Raw genomic sequence first — 6973 nt, 5'->3', positions numbered from 1 at the left:
AGTTTCCGCGACGCAAATATAATCAAGTATAACAACAATATATATGCCCCAATAAGCATATTTTTTACCCGCTCATTGGGGCTGAACTGAATCTCCTCTTTAGACGGTGAAAAAAAAAATCACTTGGTTTAGATATTGATATTTTTAAACAAAAAAAAACGTAATTTCTTTATTATGGATAACAGAAGGTGTGGGGTATAGTTAAATGAGACAGTAACCCAGCGACACTAATAATTAAAAGACACACTGAGGTCAATATTTAGTCTTATTAATAGACTATATTTATATATATATTATATATATAAATGCCTAAAAAGTGTACAAAACAACACCAATAACAAAAAAAAAGGAACATTAAATGTAATTATCTATAAATATATTTCGGATAACAGATATCCTTCATCAGTATGATTATGATGTAAAATGAATCATATCAATCTGTTCTGATTAAACTATAACAAGCTTGAAATTTATACAATAAAACAGTTAAAAACGAACATCATAGAGACGCTTGTACAATTCTAAAATTTCAAAAATGACTAAAGTTATATAGCTATTTACAACAGAGACTGCAAAGATATGCTTCAAATAAAAATAGTAATGTGTGATATGAAATTTGCCCGCTCCTAAAACAAGATAACTTATCATATTTATGAAATAAAGTTGGACTATTTTTTTTACTTTGCTTTTAAGATAATAATGGCGCATAGTGTGAAAAGGGTAAGATCAAATGTTTAGAATAGCCTTCCCTCTATTCTATGGACTGAATACACGTTGTTCATTTTATCTCTTTTTTTTTCTTGGTAAAAAATTGGCAAGCAGTGCAATGGAAACTACGCCGCTGTTACTGCTGCATTAATCCTACATGGTATTAAATTATTTTTTTTCACAGAAATAGGACTCACATGTTTCTTATAGATTAGCTAAATATTGTAGAATATGGTATGTTGACCTGTATAGTTGTCCGTTGTTTTTTTTTTTTTTTTTTTGGTTTTTTGTTTTTTTTTTTAGGAGGGGTCTGTATATATATATACAAGTCTAAATTGAAAACAACGTTCAAACCTATGATTGCGTTGGATAAAAACCGCAATTTTTATACGTGTGCATGCAAAATAAATTTCTTGGTAGAGGGGTCTAAATACAGCACAAACAACAATTTCCAAAAGACCAAAAAGAGTGAAAAAGTATATTTTAACAAAACGCATTTGACTAACAGGTCGAACAACTGATGTTCTTAAACCATGCTGACTGCCATTGACGATTGCCAAATAAATTGATCACAAGATTTAACAAAATGGATCTTAATATTAATTTAATACCAAACAGAAAACAATAAACTTGCGGGAAAGATGGTATACCACAAACATGAGGTGCAAAACTTTGTACACTATATCCGGATTTCGACAATTAATGTCTCTTCAGTGATGTTAGGGATCGAAACGGTATTTGGAAGGCCATATAATTTACCTCAATTTAGGATAGACTCTTGAATTTTAAAGAGTCGAAATATATATATATATAGATATAATTTACAGATCTAACATTGCTGGGCTGTTATTTAGACGAATTATATATATATATATATATATAAGTACGTCTGAATCAGTGACGACTCTACAACAGATTTTATCCATCGGATCACCAGTGATGGTGATACAAGGCTGAAAACACATTCTGTATATAAAATTCGTCTAAATAACAGCCCAACAATATAAGATCTTCAAATTTGCGTTAGCAAATTTTTGTTCTTTCCTCAGCGGGATTCGAACCCTAAGTCCCTTGCGTCTGTATATATATATTCTGTCAATTTGAAATATATTTCACATCTCCTTTTTATTCATAGTATAAGAAAAACGCGTGTTTTCTCAATTACGTCTTCCTAGACTCAATGTATGGTGGTGGTGGTGTGTGTGAGCACACTAACGATGGCTACCATATTACAATAACGACATTTTGAATATTAGTTTCGCTTACCTATGTTGTAAGATGGTGGTGGTTCTACAGCATCCATAACGATAACTATAATATTATATTGTATTTTTTCCTATTAGTGAATTGTAGATATACATTTATATCAAAGTATATCTCTTTACATATCTCTTTACATATATATATAGATGTACCATAGTTATCTTATCAAATTATTTAATCATATGACAATATTTTGTAATGAAACAAAATGTGCGATTTGTAATGAAATACAATGTACGATTTGTCACTGTGCAGATTACACAACATTTGGGTATTTATGCATGATCATGATCACATTTGAATACTCTGTACTATATTATCCAGGGTTTACAATGTGATATAACTTTCTTTACCCTATTTTGATAAGACATGCAGTGCATGGTTGATCTTTGGTCTGGGCTTTTGGTAAATACCTGGAATTAAAATTTTCACGACCCTCCAAGTGATTCAATCTGATTAAAGTCAAGATCTCTGATTTCGTTATGCTCATATGAGCTTCGACGAGTAAGCGAGTTACGAAAGGTCACATTGGAAGCGAATAATAATAGCAAATGCCATTGAAAACATATTTGTTTAGGTTTAAGTTATCAAGTTATTAATAAATTCCCTCAAGAAGCATATTTTATAATATTGATGATTGATAAATTAAAATTGATCCATTTTTTTGTTGGTATCCTTTGTTTTTTTTTAAAGTTGTAAAACTTGAAACATTATATATCAAAATTGTCACTCATCATCTTATTTTGTCATTTTTAGTTAAAAATTAGAGTTTCAGTGACAGTACACACCCTTCGTTGTGCTGTAGAAATTCAGACCAATTCCAAAACTAAAGCAGTTATTAATAAATATGTATATCAACTATCAGCGTTTTGAGAACATGTTTTTCAACAAACAATCGGCATTCCCATGGGAATCAACTATGTTCCTCTTTTTTTCCGACTGGTGTCTTCATTCATATGAGGCTGACTTCATACAGGAGCTTCTTAGGAAGAATGTAAAGAATCTAGCATTATCCTTTAATATCACGTTCCGCTATAAAGATGATGTCCTCTCACTAAATAAATCAAGTTTTGTGACTATGTTGAATTAACGCATCTATTCATCGAACTTAAAATAAAGGATACAACAGATACAGTTAAGTCTGCCTCATATCTTGACTTACATCTAGAAATTGACAATTGATCCTCGGTTGAGAACAAAACTTTCCGACAAAAGAGATTATTTCAGCTTCCTAATTGTGATTTGCCATTTCTATATGTAGCAACATTCCATCTCACAGTTGATACGATATTCCAGAGCTTGCATTTTCTATCACATTTTCCTTGATAGAGGGTTGCTGCTTACAAGTAAGCTATATTAAACAAAGATTTCCAATTAGTGAGGTTAAAATCATCTTTTCGATAATTTTACGGATGCCATCACGAGTTGGTTGACTGTTATGGAATAGCTGTTTCATATAGATGACGACGGATATGTTCCAATTGTCGTAACATCCCGTCCTCTTTTCCTCATCCCCGGTTTTTGGTGGGGTTTGTCTCAGACTCACTCTTGTCTTTAGTTTTCTGTGTTGTGTTTTGTGTTCTGTAAATGTCTTTTGGTAGTTTTTCATTTTTTTGCCATGACATTGTCAGTTTGTTTTCGACTTATGATAGATATAAGAATTGGTATGAGTGCCAATGAGACAACTCTCCATCCAAGTCAAAATTTATAAAAGTAAACCATTATATAGGTCAAAGTACGGTCTTCAACACGGAGCCTTGGCTCTCACCGAACAGCAAGCTATAAAGGGCCACCAAAATTACTAGTGTAAAACCATTCAAACGATAAAACCAACAGTCTAATCTATATATAAAAAACGAGAAACGAGAAACACTTATGAACCACATCAACAAACGACAACTACTGAAGATATGAGTTTGAATATCCTTTTGGTATCTTTCGACTCTCTTTGTAAGTTTATGTTATTCTTTTTAAAAATTCATCTTAAAGACTTTTAATATAAAATCAATAATTATTATGATCAGTACAGCAGGGCGAAGCATTTCAGCAAGTGCACCCTTGTTGCTACTCATAGGTTCAGGCTAGTGGTTTTTTGCACAGACAAAATAGATTTTTTTTATCTGCCACCTACCAACAATACACCTGCACGTTTTTTTTACCTTCTGGGGGATTGAAATTCTATATAGGGTTCCACATAAAATCAATCATGATTCAGTACAGCAGACCGCGAGACATTTCAGCAAGTGCGCTCTTGATGCTAGTCATGAGCTTATATGGGGTATCAGGTCGTTGCGGCCCCAAGTCGATCCGACCCAAAGTCTATCCGTCCCAAGTCGATCCGTCCCACGTCGATCCGGCCCCATAACAAAACAATGAATAATATATATTTCCTTCGGAGGATTTTGTGACATATTTGAATCAGGATAAAAGGAATTTGTAAAAAATATCGATGCTTATATATTAATGACAGCAGGTAAGTGAAGTATGCCTAATATTTGAGTAACATTCAGATGAATTATTTTAAATCGATAAGAAAAATATGATTGGTACTGTTTGTAAAGCAGCATCAGCATATATATATGAAGTTATTTTCCATAATATTACAGGAGAAATTGTGATATTAAAGAACAACCCATCCTGTCGCCTCTTTTATAGAAAGGAATTGTATATTTAAATATACAATTCCTTGTTTGATTTGATTTGAATTCAAATATTTTATATAAAAATAATATTATATTTTTAAATATGGTGCCGGATCGACTTGGGACGGATCGACTTGAGGCGTTTTTGGCACAGACAACACACAAAATCTTGATTGCAACCTAAACGATACAAAATATGTCTTTCCAAAAACATATATCATTCTATGGTTGTAAATTGTCAATTGGAAGAAAATAGATAAGAGAAAATTTGGATAGTTTTGTAAACAATATTTTTTATTATGAACAATACAAGTATAATTATAAACACATTCACAATTAGGATTCAGAAACAAGCAACACGTGCTTATATTAATCCGTCTCCTTGATAAATTAAATACATTATACACAAATAAATCAAAACTACATGCTCTGTTACATAATAAAAATATTGATAATGTCAGTTGAGTTACATAATGAACTGAAAAGTAAAGAAAAATGCAACTGATAAGACGAAATGGTTACAGGTTTATTGTGTGAATTATTAATTTGTAAACCTTTTAGATTTAATAATGAACCTTTGTACCATGAGAAATAAACTAATGTTTTCTTCATTTGAAATCGTATTTGAGCCATTTAATAGAAATTCGGTGTCCATTGGTACCGTTAATTTTAGGCTTCCAAATGATATTATCAGCTCTTGTCTTATGTCCGAATATAATGGGCAAACAAATAAAAAATGTGAACTAGTTTCTAAGTCACCAAAGCGACATTTAGGGGAAGAAACTAAGTTTCTAGGAAACAAGTGACAGTTTAAAGAACTAATATCCATTCTTAGTCGCGCGTGAAGAATTTGGCCTTTTCGACATCCAGCATAAAAGTATAAAGGGACGCGATCATTCTGATTACAAATTTGTTTCTTAAATACAGAGAGAGATTCACAATTTCTAACACTTAACGATACAAGATGCCATAATTTGATGGATGACGGAAGGTAATAATCTGAATAAAGTTTTGTACGTGATTTGACCTTTAATAAATTATTACTTTGTCGTGTAGTGTGGTCGTGTCGACCACTGACATAGCCAGGCAATAGCTCTTGCAAATAATTTGGGGTTTTATTATTTACAATTTTATGAAGCAATATTAATTTGTGGTTACTTCTTCGATCTGAAAGTTTCTCCCATTGGGTTTCTTTATATAACATCGACGTACTTTTGAGCTTAGTCCCCCCCTGTAACTATACGAGCGGCGTCCAACTGGATGTTTCAAGTTTATTCATTAAAGATTGATTTCCTGAATCCCAGATAACATCAGCATTTTCAATGAAAGATCTTATAAACGATATATATATTGTTTCCAGGGTCAATCTATCTAAAATGTGTTTTTATTTTCCTTAATATACTAAGTGTTTTGTAAGATTTCTGTACAATATAATCAACATGGACATTCCATGAACCATTATTAGTAAAATAGACTCCTAAGTGCTTGTGCTTTTCGACTACATGTAGTTCTTCGTTATTCATGTTTAAAGGTGGGTGATAAGGTTTTGCATTTTTACGGGAAATAGTCATGGTTTCAATTTTCTTGGGGTTGAATTTTACAAGCCATTTCTGGGACCATTCATGAATTTTATTCAAATCGCTATTTAGAATCTCAGCGGCCTCTATTGGATTATCAACAGTTAAATATAGACTTGTATCGTCAGCAAAAAGCTTAATTTGGGCTTTAATATCAGTGAGTGACTATGTCATTAATAAATACCAAAAACAAAAGGGGACCTAATATAGAACCTTGTGGGACGCCAGCATTAGTAGATAACCAGTCAGAATTTGAACCATTTATAACTGCTCTTAGAGACCTTCCATTCAAATTATTTTCTATCCATTTAAGTAAGTTTCCAGATATACCATATCTCTGTAATTTAATGAGAAGACCTTTATGCCAAACTCTATCAAACGCCTTATACTTATGTCACAGAACACAACCCGTATTTCTTTGCCACTATCCAAAGCTTTACAAAAATCATTCGAAATGTCTACTAACTGATTTACAGCAGAGTCCCCCCTGGTGAAGCCGGACTAGTTTTGTGTTAGAATATTATTCTGTTTTAGGTAATTATAAATATGTTTATAAATACAGCGTTCCATACATTTTGATAAGACACTGAGAAGAGATATAGGTTGGTAATTTTTAACTTCGTTTGGTGAACTATTTTTAAAGACAGGTATGACATAAGCTTTTTTCCATTGGCTAGGAAATTCAGCTTTCCTTAACGACAAATTAAATAATTTGCAAAGAGAAAATTTTATGACCGATGAAGCTTCTTTTAATAACCTTGGATGTAACATGTCAAATCCAGA

The sequence above is a fragment of the Mytilus californianus genome, unplaced genomic scaffold, assembly GCF_021869535.1.
Source record: "Mytilus californianus isolate M0D057914Y unplaced genomic scaffold, xbMytCali1.0.p SCAF_5, whole genome shotgun sequence".
NCBI lineage: Eukaryota > Metazoa > Mollusca > Bivalvia > Mytilida > Mytilidae > Mytilus > Mytilus californianus.
This window is presented reverse-complemented; position numbering follows the sequence as displayed.